The 20,783-nt window shown below is 37.0% G+C and overlaps 1 long non-coding RNA gene across 5 annotated transcripts; it reads right to left on the bottom strand.

Moving 5' to 3' along the window:
- Positions 1–10,421: 10,421 nt before the first annotated feature.
- Positions 10,422–15,286, bottom strand: LOC149839606 (uncharacterized). Of its 5 annotated transcripts, XR_016431503.1 has the most exons (5): positions 15,118–15,286; positions 14,856–14,924; positions 14,658–14,709; positions 10,712–10,843; positions 10,422–10,628 (listed from the first exon to the last, which is right to left on the bottom strand). It is a non-coding gene; the product is annotated as an uncharacterized LOC149839606 (long non-coding RNA). The 5 variants fall into 5 exon arrangements; XR_016431502.1 differs by lacking the exon at positions 15,118–15,286 and having other exon boundaries at positions 10,422–10,631; positions 14,856–15,099; XR_016431501.1 differs by lacking the exon at positions 15,118–15,286 and having other exon boundaries at positions 14,856–15,099.
- Positions 15,287–20,783: the final 5,497 nt, after the last annotated feature.

Raw genomic sequence — 20,783 nt, 5'->3', positions numbered from 1 at the left:
GCCTTTGCCTCTTTTCTGAATTCCTTCAAATGTCTTTTTATTTGAAGTTGATTGGTATATCCTAATCCAAAAGCCTACGCTAACTTTGTAATAGGAAGCAATCAATGAATTTCGGATGCTATCAAGCCCGTCCTCTTTAAAACAACCTTATCCTCAAGGCCAATAATTGGGGTCTCCCCACTCTGTAATCTTTCTTGTCCTACTAGATCACATATCATTGTTGACCTTTCCCTTTGATTGTAGGAACAACTTCTTTCCTTGCATAATTTGTCCTCTTTAAAATTGAGGGGACAAGTAATGAGCTTGTTTGTATGGGTTATGTTCCTTTCTTGGACGTGTTGCCTCGAGTTCCAAGATTTTTTCAAGTGGAAGCTCAATTGGTTCAGCAAGAATGCCCTCAAAGTGGTTAACGATCTGCTTTAAGTTGCATGAGACAGGTTCTTAGGAACCCCCTTTTAAGGTGTGGAGCAGGAAGACTTGTCATTTATAGTGCATCATTTTGATCATGGATTTGGATCTCACTCTCTTGGTTGGGTTGGGGAGCAATGATCTCAACCCATTGACCATTTTGGTGAAACTTCACGCTCATGGATTTGAAATCCCATATGACCTGCCTAAGAGTTTGCAACCATTGCATCTCTAATACGAGATCAGCTCCCTTGACAGGAAGCACGAAAGCATCCAAGTTGAGGGTGGTTCCTTGGACCCTCATTTTCAAATTGGGGCATATTGCTTGGCATTGCAATTTGTTTTTGTTTCCTACTACTATCTTGAATGGTTTGTAGGAAGTGGTTGGACACTTAACCCTTTTGACAATTTGAGTACGCGGAAAGTTATGAGTGCTTCGTTTGTCTATGAGGACGGATATCTGGGTGTCCTTGAGGGTACCAAATACTCTCATAGATGGGGGTATGTTCACCCTTGTGAGGGTGTGGAGTGAGCCTTTTGTCTCATCTCCAGGTGGATCCTGGTCCTCAAAAGTCTCTTCCTCTCCTTCCTCGTTGTCACTATTTTTGCTATCACTAATTACAAAATACATATGCATAGTTTTATATCTATGGCTTGAGTGCCAAACCTCATCACAATGGTAGCACAACCCCTTTTTTCGCCTTTCAACCATGGCATCATAAGTCAACTTTTTAATATTCATTTTTACATGTGCAAAATTAAAATGAGGCTTTGAAGTGAGCTTGGACACACTAGTGTCAGTTGTTGCACTCGATCTGTCTGATCCACTTTGGGAATAATGATGAGTGGAGTCCTATTGGGATCTGAATCTAAATCTGATTCTAAGGTTTTTGGACCTTTGGTGCTGCAACTTCTCCTCTGCTAAGCGGATCTGCTGAAAGCACTCGAGGACGTTGGTGGAGAAGTTGTGTTGTACTTCGATCTGTAGCTCGTGTCGAAGACCCTCGATGAATGTCTCGATAAGAGCCTCTTGGGACCAGTCAACCACCAAGTTGTTGAGCCTTTTGAACTCAGCTTGGTATTCCATGACACTCCTGGTCTTATTTAACCTGGACAATGCTACATTATGATTCGTGTATGTTAATGGCCTGAATCGAAGTGTGATCACACGTGCAAAGGCCTCCCAAGCGGGTATGCCAAAGTTCTTTTTGAACCAATGGTACCAGTGCATCGCTTCTTCTTCTAGGTGAATGAAAGTGATGGATACCTTCTCTACCTATGGGGTTTTGGTGAGATTTTGCAGAAGTTTTAGGAGGTTCAAAATAATTAATTTTTGGGACCGGTCAGGATGTTACAAGTTTTGTCTGGGATTTGGGGTCTGATAGGATCCAAAGATTTCACCGGATCTTAACGGTCTAGACAAATTTTTGGGATGAGTAACTTGGGTATGAAAGTTGACAAGTATATGCTTCTATATTTAAATTTTTAGATTTTTTGCATGTGCAGTCTGGCCTGGAGAATTTTTGAAATAGACGATCGAGAACCGATCAGGATCCAACATGAATTCTGACAGAGTCTGGTAAAAGTAGGACATCTATAGATCAAAATTTTATTTTCATGATCTATAAATTAGGTACAATCAAGGACCAGTAGGGATAGCTAAGGTAATTTTTTTTTTTTTTAGGGTTGTCTAACTATATAAACCTAAATTTTGAAAATCAAACTAGGTTGCAAGCTTGTGTCAAATCTTCTTGAAAACAGACTAGGTGAAAAATGCCTTCCGGACGTCGGATCAAGATGAACTGATATCGGATTCTAATAACTAAATATTTGATTTAGAGGTACGAAATCCAAAGAACCTAATTTCAAAAGTGCAAATGCAAATCCAATCTCCTAAGATCAGAGAGAGGGGTGATCCAAATGTTGGTAGCTACGATTGGTGAAGGGCACCTTTGATGGCTGCTGAAAGAAACAAATGAAGACGTAAAGGGCTTGAGACCTTGTTGCAAAGGTTGGACAATGTCTTAGGGGTCCAAAAGAGGGCCCGATCTGATATCAAATGTTATAAACCCATAGGAAGGGTTGCACACTTGTCCAGAGGGTTGCAAGAGAGTGGGGAAGGAAAAGGGGATTGTGTGAGAAGGAAGGAGAAGAGAGAGGCATGTGAGGGGGAGAGAGAGAGAGAGAGGGATCCCCTTGGGCATGAATCCCAAGAAGTCATTCTTCCTTCAAGGAGAAAGCAAAATCTTATCAAGGTAAGCCAAAAGAATTTTTCTAATTGCATAAAAAAATAGAAAACTAATTCCATGACTTTAAATAGAGAAAAAAAACATAGAAATATGAAATAAAGCAAAAAGGAAGAGAGAAATAAAGCAAAAAGGAAGAGAGATGAGCACAAAAGGAGGGAATCAAGTTGAGCACCCCATCCTTGGGGGATTTCTTTTGCATTTCTTCTCATTTTGCCCTTGCATTAGCACCATCCTTGGAGAAGTTTCGATTCGCACCTTGGGAAACCTGATAATGTCTGGGAGATGGTCTTTTCTTCCCATGCCTCTTCTCTGAACTGCTTTAACTGACCTTTTATTTGGAGTTGATCGGACTATCCCTTTTCCAAACTCAAAATCTCACATACACGCACATGGATCAATAAACCCATTTAACTAAGAGGGATATCCTGATCCAAATGCCTAAGCTAACTGGGTAGGAATACTATCATCGATGCAGAAAATTTATGGTGAAAGTAGGAAGTTACCTCATGGAGATAGGCATCACCTTCCACACAATTATGTGTCACGTGTCCAAGAATGTTGCAAAACAATGCATTGCATAATTTAAACGGTAGACATTATTTGCATCCTAAAGCATAAGTGTGTTAAAATCACCACAAATATAACACGGTAGCATCCCATCCTCTTCCAATTGATCTAGGTCATGCCAAAAAAGACTTGTTCATGCACTTGTAATAGGTTCATACATAATTATTAAGTGGAGGGGATGGTGACGTTCTGTCCTGAGAACGAGATTGTGATAGAGAGCTAGCTCAGCTTGATACTTTTGCCCAATAAATCGGTCCTTCAAATGTCCATCATCCCACTCGCACTCCCATAATATGGGAGGAAGGCAAATTTTGCTCCGCACCAAAAACTATCATCAATGGCTTGATCGATGAGCTCAAGTTTCATTTCAAATATGCAAAAAACAACAAATTTACTATTTCTAATGAAATTCGATAAGAAGACTTGTTTCTCTTAATAGAACAACCCCCAGATATTCCACATTCTCAGCTTCATCCAAGCACATTTATTTGACCCCCAAGGCACCGTTTAGCACTTTGTATCCCTGCTTTTGATTTCTTTAAAAAATAATTTAAAAATAAAAAAGGGTGTGGAGGTTGTTCTTCAAGATCATGCACCTTTTGGCATGTTCCTAGGCCTAGGTTTAAATTTTTGGGTAAGGGATAGGCTCGATTAGGTCAAGGTCTAGGTCAAAGTCTATTCGGGTCTGATAGACTTTGAGAGAAAAATCAGAACTACCAAATAGTGTCACAGAAAAATCTAAATTTTTGATGGATTAATCTAGATAGCTTGGACTAGCTTCTAAACAAATTTGATTGTTAGAAGACTAATATTCAAGGAGATATGATTTAGGAAAGTGGCCAAGATTTTTAGGGTTTTAGTACAAAGACTGGGTTTTGGATCTAGTAGACTCAAATTAAAAGTAGAATTCTCAGGATTGGGTACTCTATAAATTCTAAAATTTGGGGGGTCGAAACTAGACACCCTATTGTATTGGGTCCAAATTTCATACTTGAACACCTTATGGTTTGGGTTGTGTGAGATCATAAAGTTTGACAAAATTCTAGATTTGTCAAAATTCATGTTTGGGCCAAAGAAACTTTGGATAGACTCTAACTTGGGATTGGTTCAATGAAAGGGCTTATATGACTTGCTAGGCTTAGGTTGACTTAGTTGAGGTTTGCTATGATGGTTGGGTCGGCAGAAATATCTAAGAGGCTTCCCGGTTTAGCTTGGAGAAGTTGAGACCGTTGATAAGTTGGGATTGACCGCATCGAATTGAGGTGGGCCTTGGTTGCAGGCTTGGTCCACTTTAGTGAGACAAATCCACTAAGGATCAACACACCTAAATGAGAGAGGGACTCACCATTGAAGAGAGAAGAGAGAAACGAGTCAAGAAAGAGAGGGACTCATGAAAAGAGAGAGTGACATCCTTAGCAAGAGGGACATGAGCTAGAGAGAGAGAAATTCAAGTTCCAAGTTTTTCATTCCCCTTCAAATTAAAACAAGTGCCTATATATAGGCCAAAGAGGGGTTCATAAAGCCTTCACAAGCTAGAAAATGAGAATTAAATAGAATCCCTGTTTCTAGATAAACCTTGAAATACTTTGGCTATTCTTGGTTAAGCCCTACTTAGACAAAGCTAAAAGTAGGGTCTTCTTCTCTAAAATCTGTCCACTCCTTGGACTTTCACAATTCCTTATTTAGAGGGCTCTTAAATCACCCTAGATGACTTTCATGGAGTTCATTTCTAGGTGGGGCACCAATTAGGTGGCTTCTACAATGCCTTTAAGCTCTATTCAAGAGGGGGCATCTCATGAATGGTGCCCAACAAGTTCTAGCACTTAAAGAATTAAATTTGGATGCAAGTCTTTAAACACTACAAGAAAAACGTTAATTAACGACAGAAATAATCCATCTCAAATTTGCAATGGATTAGCTAGAGAAAATTAGACGTCCCTAACATTGGAATTAGTTGCAGAATTAGCGACGAAAAAATCGATCTCAACATCCGTCGTTAATTAGCGACGGAAACATTCCGTCTCAAACTCTGTTGCAACTTTGCGATAGATGAGCGATAAAAAAATTTTTCGCTACTCCATCTCTAATTTGCATCAGCATTTATGACAGAATGTTTTCGTCGCTAATTTTCGATGTAAAATGGCTCATCTAGGGTGCAAAATTCTCTTCTCCCCCTGCTCTTTCTCTCTCCCCTCTTTCGTTGAACTCCCCCGCGTTGCTCACCTTCTTCGCCCCCGCTCTTCGATGACCCACCATGCGACAACTCCCTCCGGAGACCTCACCGACCACCTCCCATTCTCCTCCCTCACTCATTCCCCCTTTGTCGCCCCTTTCTCTCGGGTGAGCCCTCTCTCCTGCTCACCATATTCTGGCCACCCAACGCAAGCGACCCCCACTCCGCGTCTGGCCCTCTCAGGTGAACTCTTCCCTCCTCTCCATTGTCTTCTTATTCATCTTCTTTCTTCTTCTTGTCCCTCTTCTCCTTCTTCGATCATTTGCGGCAAAGGGGAGGGTGTTGTTGCTTACCCCCCTAGCTTTCTCCCTCTTCTCGTTTGACAAGGGAGGGGTTCGACCTCTTCCTATTTTCTCTCTCCTTTGGCTATCCATCACTAATTAGCAACCAAGAAATTACGACAGACGCTATCCATCGCTAAGTCATCATCAATCCATCGCTAAACAGTTCAGCGATGGATTTATGATGGATTAGCGTCAAATAGCATCTGTCGCTAATCCACAAAATTCTTGTAGTGAAAATTTGGATTTGTATCATCTCCTCTCCTTTGAAAATTTTCTAGTTCACTAGCACTTCATGGTCATTTCAAGTTTTGACATTAATGACATTGATTCTTGTTTTTTCTATTCTCCTAGATAGGGCATCAGTGACACAGTTCTCTGGCCTTTCTTGTACTGGATTTCGAAGTCGTACCCCATCATTTTGGTGACCGACTTTTACTATAATGGAGTCAAGATGCATTGCTCCATGAAGTGACTTTCGAGTAGGTAGGGTGTCCATTTTTTGAGTGCCATTAAGATGGCGAGTATCTCCTTCTCCTATGTTGATAAGGCCTTGGCACGGTTGGTGAGGCTCTTTATAAGATCTATAATTTTTACATAATTTTATTGTATTGACTTAGAATATGAAACAAAGGAATTTCGTAGAGCCAATTATACTTAGGACGCATATATCTTCAACAATATATACTCAAAATATTTAGAGAGCCATATCGCACTCATTTGGCAAAATGAAAGAATTTTGCAGAGAAAATATGCTTCAACGCATCGAGACAAAGAAAATAGCGTACTCACTTTTTTCGCAAAAAATATTAGCAAAATCTAGAAAATGTGCAAGCCCTACATAAATATCTAACAAAAATATATTGTGGGCTCCACATAAATATCTCATGAAAATATCTAAGTGGGCCCCAAAGAAGATGTATTTTTTCTTATTTGAAAAGAGTAGAAAAAAATCAGAAAGAAAGGCATACTTATCCCTTAGGGTGGGGTCCGCACCCAATCTCTATAAATAGGACCCCCTCTTCCTTTTAGAAAATTGCCACCCCCTCTCTTTCTCTAGCTTTCTCTCACCTCATTCCTCTCTAGTAAAGGACTCTCTCTCTAGAAAAGAGCCCTATCTCTAAATTTTTATTGTCTCTCTAGAAAAGGGTTCTCTTTAGAAGAGCTCTTTTTCTCTAGAAAAGAGCTCTTTCTTTCTAGATTTTTTTGTGTTTCTTCGTGTCAACGAGTTCTACATGTGACGCTCTTAGTTGTGACCGTACCAAATGTAAGAACGTGTCGGCCATGACCTAGGAGCTCATTTATGATTGCGCTAGGCCACCTCTACCAGATTTTTGGTAGGTTTGCATGCCATTCTCCATTTCAATTTATATTTATAAATGTTGTGTAATGGTGAGATTTTCCTTACCGTACACCTTTCCAAAATGATATCAGGTCTAGTCTTTGATTCACACCCACAAGGTCACTATAAGCTTGCTTCGGTGTTCACGCATGTATCCTGACGACTAATTCTCGATATTTATACAGAATTACATGCCATAGGGTCCTAGTCCTTGGTTCACGCCCTCTAGGCTACCACAAACTTGCTTAGGTATTTACGTGTGTATCCTTGTGACCACTTTATATATATATATATATATATATATATATATATATATATATATATATGTGTGTGTGTGTGTGTGTGTGTGTTCTTTTACGCAAGTTACTTATCATGATGCATGGTTTTATTTATCAGGTCCTGATTTACGCACTTTACTTTGCCATCGCACTATTATGTGTACAGGCGCTTGCTTTACGCTGCTTACTTTGTCATTACATTGTTATGTGCACAGACTTCAACTTTTAATAAATATAATTTCACTGTAATAAGCATACAAATAGTGATTGATACCTATCGCTCAAAGCAATTCAAAAGTCTTGTCACATTCAAAACATTGTTTGGCGAAGAAACCCCTATTGGAAAGGTTTTTGATTTATGCAAAACCACATTTATGTAAACATCAAAGTCATCAGCGTAAGTCCTAACTAAGACCTAGGTTTCCAATAAATCATGAAAGATGCAACGTATGTACAACGATGCACATCTATCTAAAAATGAATGTAGCATTTTTCTTGTTAAACAAGGGAGATGCTGCCAAATTTTCTGACAAGGTGCTCTACTAGCTAAAAAGGAACATAATATTTTTTTTGTTAAATAAGAGAGATGTTGCCAAAAATTCTTGCAAAATACTCACCTAAGCTAGTATGGATGACACGATAATGCCCTCATTGTTAGAACCCTCTCAGGATGGCTCGTTCCATTTTTGCCTTAAAAGGCATCGTACTCGTAAGAACCGCTATGCTAGAGTAGTTATTGTGCCATGTTAGGTTGGTGCTCATTGTGGCTAAATACGCTCGAGCAGTCAATCAAAAGTAATTCTTGATTATGCATGCCTCTGTAAACTATGGTCATAAGAATAGTACTCATAAGTGTCGTGTCAGAGTTGGTTACCCACCCGCAATGAGGTGAACAACTCATAAAGACCATAGGTGCCAAGAGCAATTTCTGCATGCATATAAATAAACATAACGATAGTCCCTATCTACACAGGAACTGGCTCATGCTTCAGAAAACTAATTGGAGTTAGGCTTATATTTCTTTTTATGCAAAATGCATTGGTTGCCTATATGGCACTCAATATTCTAAAAAAAAAAATTATGTCATCGAACCACTTCAGGACTTACACTCATCGAGGCAGATGATGATGGTACCACCTCGAGTATCATACTTTATCTTATGAACCAAAGAGTTCAAGCAATCTCCCAGTCACTCAGAGATTAGGTGGTCGGGTTTTTCCTAAGACTTAGGGGTTGATCCCACTACTGTAGTAGTCGGATGCATTCATATCAGCCTAGTAGGGGTTATTATGACAAAAATTTGTCACCCCGCTATGGACAAGGTCATTAAGACCTTTGGGCACAAAAATACATAGCATAAAAAATACTAAGATGGCCTCTTTTGATGCTGAAGTTAGGTTCTTCTGCATACTAAAGGGTGAACTTGTAATTATCAAAATAATGCATAGTCATAGGTATACTAACGAATAAATGTATATATGTTAGTACTACTCATGCATCACCTTACATAAGGTATTGATCTTAGTACAATGTTGGACTGATCAGGTGAAGGACCCAAATTATATTTGCATGACTAAGCTAGGCTTGAGGCGTGGAGACTTGAGCTACGATGTTTTTAACTGCAACCATGGAGTAGCCTTTTATGTCTTCAATATATTATACTTGCTATAATTAGAATATTTTTCTACCAAACCAAGAATGGTTTTGACCCTGTTTTATGAAAAATACAGGTACTGAACTTGCAGTACGCGATGCAGAGCAAGGCGGCATCAAGATCCAAGGTTTTTCTAGGCTTTGTTAGACATTTCGTTTACAATACTAGATTATCAAGGGCTATTTAACTAAGCAGTATTATTTATAATAAATAACTTGTTTTGGTTTGATTAAATGAAATATTTTGGTGGATAATGAGTGATTGGTCACATACCTGTGAGTCACCCGACATCTTCTAAAAATCGATGACCAACTATTATCTATTTTTGTTATTAAAGTCCTTTCTAAATTCTGTTGCAAATAAAAATATATACAATTCATGAAATTTGGATAAAGTGTTATTTTGAAAATCTGGAGCACTACAGAATTGGTATTAAAGCCTAATTTTGAAAAACTGAGTTCAAGATCTATGATGCTCATGATATTGCACTGTAAGTATTAATTCCAAGATTCTAACCTTAAAAAAAATGTTTTGTCAAATATAAATGGCAACTCACGACTCGAAAGGCTATTGTTATCAATGTTGCATTATGCATTCAGAGTGATTATGTTCAGTCAAATTCGAGGATTGTCAATTTTATGGAGAGGAGGGGCATTTTGTCAATGAATGTCAAAGGAAACGCACCTATGACATGGGTCAACGAGCAGTGTGTAGTCTTAAAGACATAACCTTGTGCTTTAACAGACCCTAGAACTCGAGTAAAGGGAGTAGTACCTCATCGACTTCGGTGAGAATACCAAATTTGGGAGGAGACGAATGGGTTTTTCCTACTGCAACTTGTGATTCACCAATTTACCACCCGACAATGCCTTCCCATAGCCTATAGGGCCCAAATGAGGCATACAACTCATTCTACTCATCGATTGATATCTCAAATTTTTCAAGTTATTATTTCACCAAGCCTTATTATAAACAAACATCGTCAGTCTACACCCCAGCTTCACCCGAGCATATGTGAATACCCCGTTGGAGCACACTCCAAATATATCATCTCTTACACATCCTTTTGTGTCCAAGCTAAGGCGATATGAGAATAAACATTCTTATCTAAGGTTGTTTAGTTCCAAAAAGAAAAATCTTAAAATTGGTTGTGTTTTGAGGAGTAGACTCATGTGTATGGTTTTTACCACCTATGTTCACCAGTGGTATGTGACCTTTGTAATATGTGTGTTTGCCTTGCAATATATATATACAAAGTAAACTTTTGTTTCCTTATATACAATTAAAGAAACTAAATCATGTTAACTATGTGTGAATAGATGGATGACTCCTACAATGAGGAGAACCATGCCGAACGAGGAGTCGTATACTCAAAGGTTCCTTTTGCTATATATAGACAAGAGAGGCTATTAAGCTAAAAAGAGATAAGCCAATGTGACCCCTTAGAAACACCAATTCATTAAGAGACGACTTATACTCTCTAAGTAGGCCCCACAAGATCCAGTAATCACATCACTAGATCTGGGTCCGAGTTTATCCGCATCATTGGTTTCGGGTCCAGATTGATCTGCATCACAAGAATACCTTCATCATGGCCTTTTTTGTTCTTGAATTTGCTGCTACAGATAATGTAGGAAGTCAATATTCAAAAGAATAAGGAAAACCTCTTTTATTAAAAGATAAAGATAATGTTATATACCACTATACAATTGAGTAGAAGTCTGTGTACTGGACCAAATTGAAGAGAATTATAAGAGGGAGCGAGAGTGTGTCCACCATGAATATTGCTCAAATAGCGCATAAGTGGATCAACCCATGGCACCATCGTTTCCTACATAGCCAAAAAAAAAAAAGGATTCAACACACTGCAATTAAAAAATTAGAATTTATTCATACATTTCCGATATCACATGAAAATAAAGTTACTTTGTGAATTGACTCAAATTTGTTATTGTTTGTTGTCAAATGTCACATTCCTGTATAGTCTTTTTTTATTCCTTTTTCAAGTGCACTTTTGTGCTTACGGGTGCTTTCATCAAAAGTCTTCCTCAAGTTTACACCACTAAACTTGATTGAGTTTGCCTTTTTCTATTCAACCACATTTACTTGAGAATTGTCATATATAACATCGTTAAATGTACATGATTGTCCATTGTTCATGACTTAGCTTGGGGTTTTAACTTCAGTGCTTTGATGCACTTAAATTGCTTTGAGTTGTTTCTAACTTTAGTCTTCAACATTTTCTCCATTGTATTTATCATGATCAATTATTGTTTTTCAACGTATAGATATGTTTCCTCATTCTCTTAAGTTGTTGCTGAAATTTTGATAAAAGCATGACTCATAAGATTACATCGAGCAACAATTATTGGTCTTCATCAACACCACCTAACCTTCTATAATGAGCTTGAGCTACTCCACTTTTGGCATCCTTTGTCCACCTTTTCAAAATTAGATTGTTTTAACAGTCATGATATCTATTATTCTTATTGCATGGAAACATAAAATACCACAAAATTCAAATTACTTACAACTGCAAGTAATTGAATTTGTGGATGAATCAAGTAAAATAAGATATTCTCACACTTTATGGCCAATTATTCTATATTTATGAATTGTTTCTTCTATGCAAATGAAACTTAAATTACAATTGATACTAAAACTTTCCTCCTTCTGGATTCACTCAATAACAGTAGGTGTGTAGGCCATTGCAGCTTTCTGGAGCAAGATTGGTGTGGTTTGACATCTTATAATTTAGCAAACCTCTTCCACGGTGCTAGAAATCAACCTTTGAAGTCGAGAAACTTTTCAATGTAGCACTCAAAGCTTTTGTTCCTCAGTGTTGAAATCGTATCAACACAAAAATGATTATGCCCATATGCTAAAGTCCATTTTTCTCTATTTCTGAAAGACCTCAACCAATCATTATCTAGAAGATCATAATTTAACATTATTTGCCATAAATGCAAAAAAAACTCACATCATCATCACATGCAAATAAGCACTTCCCAAAATCTTCTTTAAGATCAGGTTCACCATTGTATATGTGAAACAAGTGTATATCAGAATTATAATACATGTCATACACATAACCTATGATGTGTATCTGACTACAATTTTCTTAGTACACTTGGGATTGCATCATTATTTTAGGTATCGCCTTCTAATAGCCCTTTAAAATGTTTCAAATACCCATTCAAAAGACCTAAAGGTTTGATCACACTTTACTGCATCTCAAAACACAACAGTTTACTTATAATGATTTATACCAACAAAAAGTGCAAATGGCCTATGTCTATTTTTACATTAAATGTGATGTCTAAAACAAACAACGAAGTCTACGAAACAATCAAAGTCCAATCTTGACTTTGCATATGCCCAAAAAAAGTCTATGATCATATCATCACAGTTCAACTGAGTTGAATTAAAAATTAATGGGTCACTTAATGTTGCTTTGTTTGGGATTTATTGATCATTTTGTCCTTAAATAGTTTTTGAAATCCATCGGCAAAAAAGTTAGGTTGGTGCTTCCTCCAAATCTTTTTCTTAAACACCTCATTACTGCAAAAGGTGCTATGCCAGTATTATCAGCCATATCTGCAAAAAAACTTATAAGGTTTTCCCATTGTCTGATGAGACATTAGATTAGGGGTTTTCCTTGGAGTAGCTAGCGCATGGTTATAGGTAAGCTGAAAAATAGACACAAAACTTTTCATTCTTCGCTTTTTTAGCATCCAACATTGTAGTACAACCACATCTTGTGTCTACTCGCATCTTGCTTTTGTTACCATCTTTATACTTAGAAATAAAGCCTTCCTTACTATATGTGAATTCCTTACATGCCACTACACCATTCTTGTTCTTGTAGAAGCACTATCTTCAAACACTGAAACTTTGAATTTTTGCATATAAATTATAAAAATCATATGCATCATCATCAACTTCATACCAATCTCTGGAATGCAACTACTTCCCACGTGTATATTTTGTTGACACATGCACATTTCTTGATGTAGCAATCTCAACTTCAATGCAATGTTACTTTTTTCTGCATTAAGAGAAGCCATTTTTTGAAAAGAAAAAAAAACGCACTACTTATTTGTACATTTAATTACTTAGCATAAAAGAATCACCTAACTAATAGCATGCAGTTTCTAAATAAACTAATGCAAGATTGTGTACTATCTGTCCACTATTTTCAAGGTTCAATAGTGTTAGATCATGTTCAGTCATATGGTGGCCTGTTGAGGGGGTTAAAATGAAACACGTTCATATGGTCTCACATGGCATTTGGAGTTGTTTCAATGAAAACATTGTTTTCCAAACTATGTAATGGTCTGTTCAGTCCTATTTTACAAGTTATTGCAAAACTATAGGTTGACGATTCAAGCCACCTAGCTTTGATCAGAATAGACCGTGGATATAGATGCAGCATACTTAAGAATTGAAGGTGTCCAGAAAGTCTAGCATGAAGATTTTTTAATAGATGATGGATGATAAGGGAAGACATTAATCAAACTTCTTGAAAAGAATATGTCATGGACTACATCTTTAAAGCTTGTTGACATTAGACAAATTGAAGAAAACATTAACCATTTTTGTGGACTAGTAAATGGAGACAAAAAGACGGTGCAAGTAATCATAGAAGAGCATCATACTGCACAACCGTTGATTGGAACTTTCTGTATCGAATATACAGTTGTATTGGATACAGTGCTATGAAATGTTCTGACATAATTGTTGAAAATAGGGTGGACATCGTTAGTATATATAGAATTGAAAAGCATAATATAATATACCAATGTATATGTACAAACAAGTAAATAAAAGAAAACAAAATAAAACATAGATAGAAAACAGAGTGATGCTTTTATTTTTCAAGTTCAGATCTGATAATTACCATAAAAGGGATCATCAGAAAGGATGGCCCATTATTAATCAAGATAAAAACTTCTCAAATAGAACACCATATTATCTCAACACCTCGATGCCAGTTTGTAGAAGTTTTATAATGGACATAATGATAAAAAACCTTATCAGGTTTCCTCTGTGAGGAAATGGATGGAGTAAAATATGAAATTAGTTCCAATGTCAATAAGATAAGAAGAAAAAAACAAACCTATTTTCAAATATGATAGGTGAAATGAAAAACTTTATCAAGCCCTATATATGAGAAAGTACCTTCAACATCTCTGCTGTACTATGACAATAATTTTGATCTCGTTGTACTATGACAATAATTTTGATTCAAACAGAAGTTATATTTTTTTTAGTGAGGGAATGCATCTGGTAGACAGATGCCTACTTAACGAAACCACCAGAAAATCTTTAAGACTGTATGTGAAAAAGAAGGAAGAGTTGCCCTGATGAATTCTAGTTTTAAGATCGGATTTTATGGGGTGAGGAATAATTGACCCACAACTTAAGCACTCAAGAATAACTATTCTACTTGATGTTTTGGCAAGGAAATGATACAATGTGTCTTACAGAATTGAACATACTGTATTTTTACCATATAACAGTAGATTCACGAGCTAAAGTTCAATGACCAATGAACTAAGACATATCTCTAACAATCCTTAAATAAAATGCATGTAAAAAAACAAAGGCACACAAGGGAAGAAATAGCTGCTTATAACAGTCACCTACTGCTCTTGGAATGTTTTCGTTGACATGTAGAGATTAATGCCTTAAGGCCTGCAAACCACAGACAAAAATAAAAGAAAATGATATATATTCATTAAAATTAAAATACCAATACAACTTCATTTGAACAATAAAATATCACAAACAAAAATGTATATATCATGATAAAGATCAACAGAAAAATCAATTACACCTACATTATTGAAAGCACGAGAAGGGTGCTTCCGTAACGCACCTTCGCCATTAAAATTCTAGGGTTGTTCCTCCTGTAAAGATTAAAAAAACAACAATAAAAAAAACGGATTCAGGGCATGGGGAGAGCGAAAGGGAGATGCAGGCTGGTTGCAGAGAATCAGGGTTGTGGGAACCCTATCTCCCACCGTCCTGCTCCCCTGTCTTTATCGGCCTTTGCCGAGTTGTAGAAATTTGGGGCTAGAGAGAGAGAGAAAGAAAGAGCACCTATCTACAAATGGATCAGTGGACTCCTTCGATGGTATGCAGATGGCCTGTAACTGCGTAGCAGCAGGGTGGAGAGAGAGAGAGAGAGAGAGAGAGAGAGAGAGAGAGTGGTAATGGCGTAGCAGCAAGGTGGAGAGGGAAACACGAAAAGGCTTTCGTGCTTCCCAAAAAAAGTCGGCTTCCCTTCTTCTTTTTTGTTGTTTTTTATTTTTTATTTTTTGAATTCCAGCTAGTGGCATTAACGTTCTTAGCTGTAGTTGGTCGGGAATGGAGCCTCACACGTGGATCCATCCTGGACTCCTAGACTGCTTCTCAACGGTCAGGATCGTCTCTACGTGGAGTTTTACTTGAAAATTTGGGAAAGGGTAAATCTCTTTTATATTCTTCTAGTAATATTAGAAAGTTAATAAAACAAATTTAATATCATAATAAAAATGTGATTCTTTCAAAATAAGGGATATTTTCAAAAGATCGCACCTTCTTTAATATTAATACAACGCGCTTTTAGGAAAAAAAATGCACTAACATCGAGGTGATGCTTGTGATGTTGTCTGGTTTTTTCTTACCGGATCCCGGACCAGGATAAATCAGACCCAAATCCAGAGCTAGTAACGCACATCCAGGTCTGAACCTGGTTCCAGGCCTGACCCTTTTTGGCAGCCCTGCACGACTACCTCGGAAGCCGTAGCTGGAGCTTTGCAGGTGAACTTTTTTGACATCCGACAAGTTAAGGGATCCCGCACCATAACATTCCCCCAACACGAAGAGGCATCGTGAAACTGCCGTTGCACCGATGTTAATATACCGCTTTGGCGGGGACAGTATTGGACATTTAAGTTTGTTCCTGTGCACTTTCCTATCGAACGCACAAAAAAGAATCCTCCCATCGAAAAATAAAAAAAAAAAGTCAAAAGTTTATTCGACCGACAAATTGACAAAAATGCCCTTGGACTCAACTTCGCAACTTTTCTCAGGTACATTTCCGTCCTTGCGGAGGTCAAAAAGGGCCTCCATGGTCATCCTGCCCCACTGCCAACGATTGCGGTAATAACGTGCGACTTGTTTGACTCTGCCTGGAAGACCGCCAATGGGAAGGAGGGGGGGAAATCACGCGTTTTGTCGTTTGTCAAACTGTAGGGGTACTTTCGTCATTTAAGTCGAGGAATCAGGCGACAGCTACAATAAAGTCTCTATGGTGTCTCAGTTTTCTTTTCTTTTTTTCAGTATGAAAACAATAAATACTTTTAATAAAATAATTTTTTTCCCAATTGGCAGATCACAGATATAGCCGCACGCACAGGCTTCCCGCCTTCTCCAAAAAAAAAACTAAATGACTTTGCCACGTCAGCCCTAAACACGTGCCAGTCACCACACGTTTAGAGAGCATCGGGGTACGTGCGTGTGCGCGTGTGGCTCACTGACTCATTTTTAGCATTGGGGGGGAATAGGGACGCGGAGCACGTCATGTCTCATGTGGAGGGGCCGGGGTGAGGTGATGGAACGGAAAATATCAATGCACTCCTCCAAATTTTCGAAAATTTAAGGGAGGTCGTGGGAAATTCCAGAAAAGGTGGTTCGTCCATATCCCAACCGCACTCAAATTAGTGCTGACATCTTTCGGATAATACAGTGCAGCACCCATCGTATAAAATAATTTTCACATTGCCCCCTCTATTTCGTATCATTGCGGCGTCCGTAGTCCCAACTCCCAAGGTAGAGACAAATTTTGGAGCAGAAACCTTCAAACACGGGTGCATTGGAACGCCTCTTATCATGTTAGATTCATATTTTTGCAAACATGGCATCTCATTAACCATAAATTCATGAATCTCGAGCGTCAAAGAGGAGGATCGGGGCAAAGATTGATGAATATTAGATACATATTTTTCTTCATTCCTCTCTTTTTCTCGTTCATCCAACTTCACTAAAAATTAGACTTTAAATTTAATCACATGATTATAGGATTTTAAATCTCAAGTTCTAAGATCACCGAGCATCTGTGATCTTATGCTGAGGCTAAGTCAGAAAATTTAAATGGGAGGTTTCATATATATATATATATATATATATATATATATATATATATATATATATATATATATATATATATATATATATATATATGTCACTAGATGTGAGCATTTCCAACACTTTTTTAGCAAAATCCAACCATATGGATGTAGTAGGAATCAACCATCGGATAGTGTGTTTTGTATGAAAAAATGTGATTTTTGAATGCTTGAATATTTATAAAGATTGTTAGCTGCTGATTTTAAAGCTTTAAAAAAATCTGGTTTATGCATCAAAATAGGATGATTCAATAGTGGGTTCTTAGAAAATCAAGCATGTAGATCACATCCTTATTATTATATTCAAGATAAAAGACTAAAAAAGTCCATGAAAAACGCAGTTCACACATTGTTTCTCATACTTTCAGTTTTCATATTCTAATGACTATATATATCTATATTATAGAGACTGTTCAACAAAAGAAAGGTTCAAAATCTACAATGCTTACCACGTATATTTGTTCTTTATAATTTATTTAGTAAGAAATATATTTTACACTGACACTATATTGCATATAAGCATGTTTTTATAAATGTGAACAATTTATTAGTCACAATGCCTTTAAAACTTTACAATACAAAGTATTATATGTCATTGACTTTTAGGGCTTTAAAAAATGCATCTAAACATCTAAAATTCATAATACAAACATGTCACTCACTAAATGAATGATAAAAAATGAATATATAAGTCTAATCGATAAAAAACTTATCATTATAAAAAAAAAATGCCAAAATTTATCATCAGTTGTAGATTTTAGACCTTTCATTGATTGGATGGTTACCTTCCCCTCAAAACACCTACTCTCACTCAATAGAAGCTTCAAAATTTCAAAATTCGAGTATTTTTTTAGTTGATCAAACCCTATAGATATGATCTACAATCATTATTTAGTCAAAAACAAGTTTTGAATAATGTGATTATAGCACACATGTAGTTTTTTTAAGTTATTACAAAATCTACGGCTCAAAAATGTACCAAAATGTCATGACTTAAAATACCCTCATTTGATGTTCAAAAGACATGCTCCAAAACATGATTTTTATATCTATAAGGTATGATTGAAAATATGCAACCTACAACTGTGATTTTTGGTGTGCATACGGTATTAATAGGTTGAAATGAACAATATTTTTTTGCTCATGTTTTTTAAGTAAATCTGACCTACATGGTCTCTTTGGTAGAGAACGACTTTTAAATCATTAAACAAACATGCCTTATGATTTTTGGTGTGCATAAGGCATGTTTGTTTCAAGAAAGGCCATGCAAACAATACAAAATCATCTTATAAAAAAAAACACAATCATGCAATAATGCCTTCTCTAGGGCCTTGTTTGTTTCATTCCCGTGAAAATGGAAGGGTCTTTCATGGGAATGGGCATAGAAATTAAAAAAACTCATGTCAGTGCAACCTTCCCAAGAGAGTGCTTTCATGGGAATAGGGGAAAGGATTTGCACACTAAAAGTGGCAGATAATGAGAAAGGGTGAGGCTCACTTGTGTAGCATGGCACTTTATTACCACAATGATTTAATGTTTGTTTCACTCATTTTGGGAAATGAAGGGAAAGGGATGCCAGCTAGTGCAGAACAACGATCCAGAGTAACTTGAGCTTAGATCGGGCTTGACTCACTTAAACCTAGCTTGGACTCATCAAAGTAAGTAAAGGAGTAGAGCTTGATATGGCATATAAGGTCAATTAGCCAAATTAAGCTAGGGTAATTGGGTAATATAATGGTTATATATAAGGATATGTATATATTTTGTTGAATAATATACACAAAAAGAGTGTTTGCTAAAATGGGTAGAGTGTTGGTCTTGTACATGAGGTTTAAGGTTCAAATCTTGCCATCTATACGGTAATTCTAATTATTGTTTTGAATAAATCAAGTTGGTTCAAGCAACGGCACGAAGCCAGAAGCTCGGCTTGAAACCGACTCGTGTGAACTGTTGAACTATGGATCCAATGGATTTAGGCAAAACAGTTTTTTAAATGAAGTTTGTTTTTTAGTTGAAAGTGATGTGGGATCCCCACCTATAAGTTGAGTGTCTTTCTTTTTATGCTAAGAAGGAACCAACCTTGCCATAAACTTTGGCTCCCCTTTGATTCGAGTTTTAGTGTGCAGCATCACACACATTGTACGAGAAACCTAAAAAAATGTGAGCTTGATGGTGTCGAGACACCACCAAGGCTTAAAAAAGAATCAAACACATACAATGTGGTATTTGTTAGACAAATGTGTCCTTTATTAAATAAAATAAATAAAGAAAATACATGGATATGATTCTCACATCAGGCTTTGGTGTCCCTTTCTACGACGATGAGCACGATAACAAATAGACAAAGCATCAACTAGGTAGAGGTTCTGATATTGGTAAGACAATGATTTAGATTTAAGGTTTTGAATCTATGTTCCAACAACGTATGAGTAGATGTGTATTAAGTTCAGTTCAGTTGGACAAAGTGTGGGTGTATGGTGCTTGAACTAATAGTAGAGGTGTTTTCATGCTTTAGGATCATAGAGCATAGATGGAGAGACACTTAGATATAGATCACAAATCATGAACCTAAATATAGTAGATATTGGACCACAAAAACTGAATGCAGATGCCACGCAAGTGCTTGAATATGAGTAGCTAGAGATTTGAGGTGACACAATTTTATTTGGCCAAGATCTTAACTTAAGGGCTTAGAATCCATATTTGGTAGGTCGATGAGGATAATGATTTGGTTTTGGGGGGAGCGGGGTGAGTTTTTAGTTTTTTGGTAAGTTTTAGTGTCAAAAACACTTTCTAAGTGTGAGTAAGGCCTAATATAAGCAACATTGGCATGGGAGCCACCTAGGTCGTCGCCTATGCATTGGCTATAACCTAGGTTATCGCCTGAATGAAATGGGTTTGGATCCAATCCATGGGCGACAACTTGGCTTGCGCACATGCAAAGTCAATTGGGCCTAATCCATATCCATATTCCTTGGACGTCAACCTGACTTAGATATGATATAGATCTAAACTACAAAGGCGCCACCTAAACTAGAAATGGTCAAGATCCAATCAGCTTAAATGATGACTTGGGTCTATAACCATAATGTAAACGACAACTAAGATTCAAATCCAACTAATATGGGCAACAACTGGGCCTTAACGACAAGTCAAGTTTGGGCAACAACTTGAAATAGGTTTAGATCAAGAACCAGATCCAAACAAGCACAAAACCTTGTTTTGACCATAACTTTTGATTTCGATGTCAGCTTGAGGTGATTTTTGACGCGCTGGAAAGATTATGATGTCCTCTTTAACTCTATTTTGGATGAAAATCTTACAAACATATTTTTTAGGCAAAAAAATATATTAAAAAAAATTAATAGCTATTAATAGAATACATCTATGTTTTGAGAAAATAAATATTTGAACGATATGATTGCTCAAAATTGGGGTGCCAATAGATGCCCTAAATTGTTGTTAAGCGTGCAAAGGTCACTCTATAACAAAGAATTAAACACACTAATTTTGGATGACATAAGAAGATGTTTGAAATGCTTAACAACCATAAGATATTTTCAAAAGGCTTTTTTATGAATGACATAAAATGATATG

Source organism: Nuphar pumila, chromosome 4 (genome assembly GCF_984573655.1).
Source record: "Nuphar pumila chromosome 4, dmNupPumi1.hap1.1, whole genome shotgun sequence".
Classification (NCBI taxonomy): Eukaryota; Viridiplantae; Streptophyta; class Magnoliopsida; order Nymphaeales; family Nymphaeaceae; genus Nuphar; species Nuphar pumila.
Note: the sequence above shows the minus strand (reverse complement) of the source record. Positions and strands in the feature narration are given on the sequence as shown.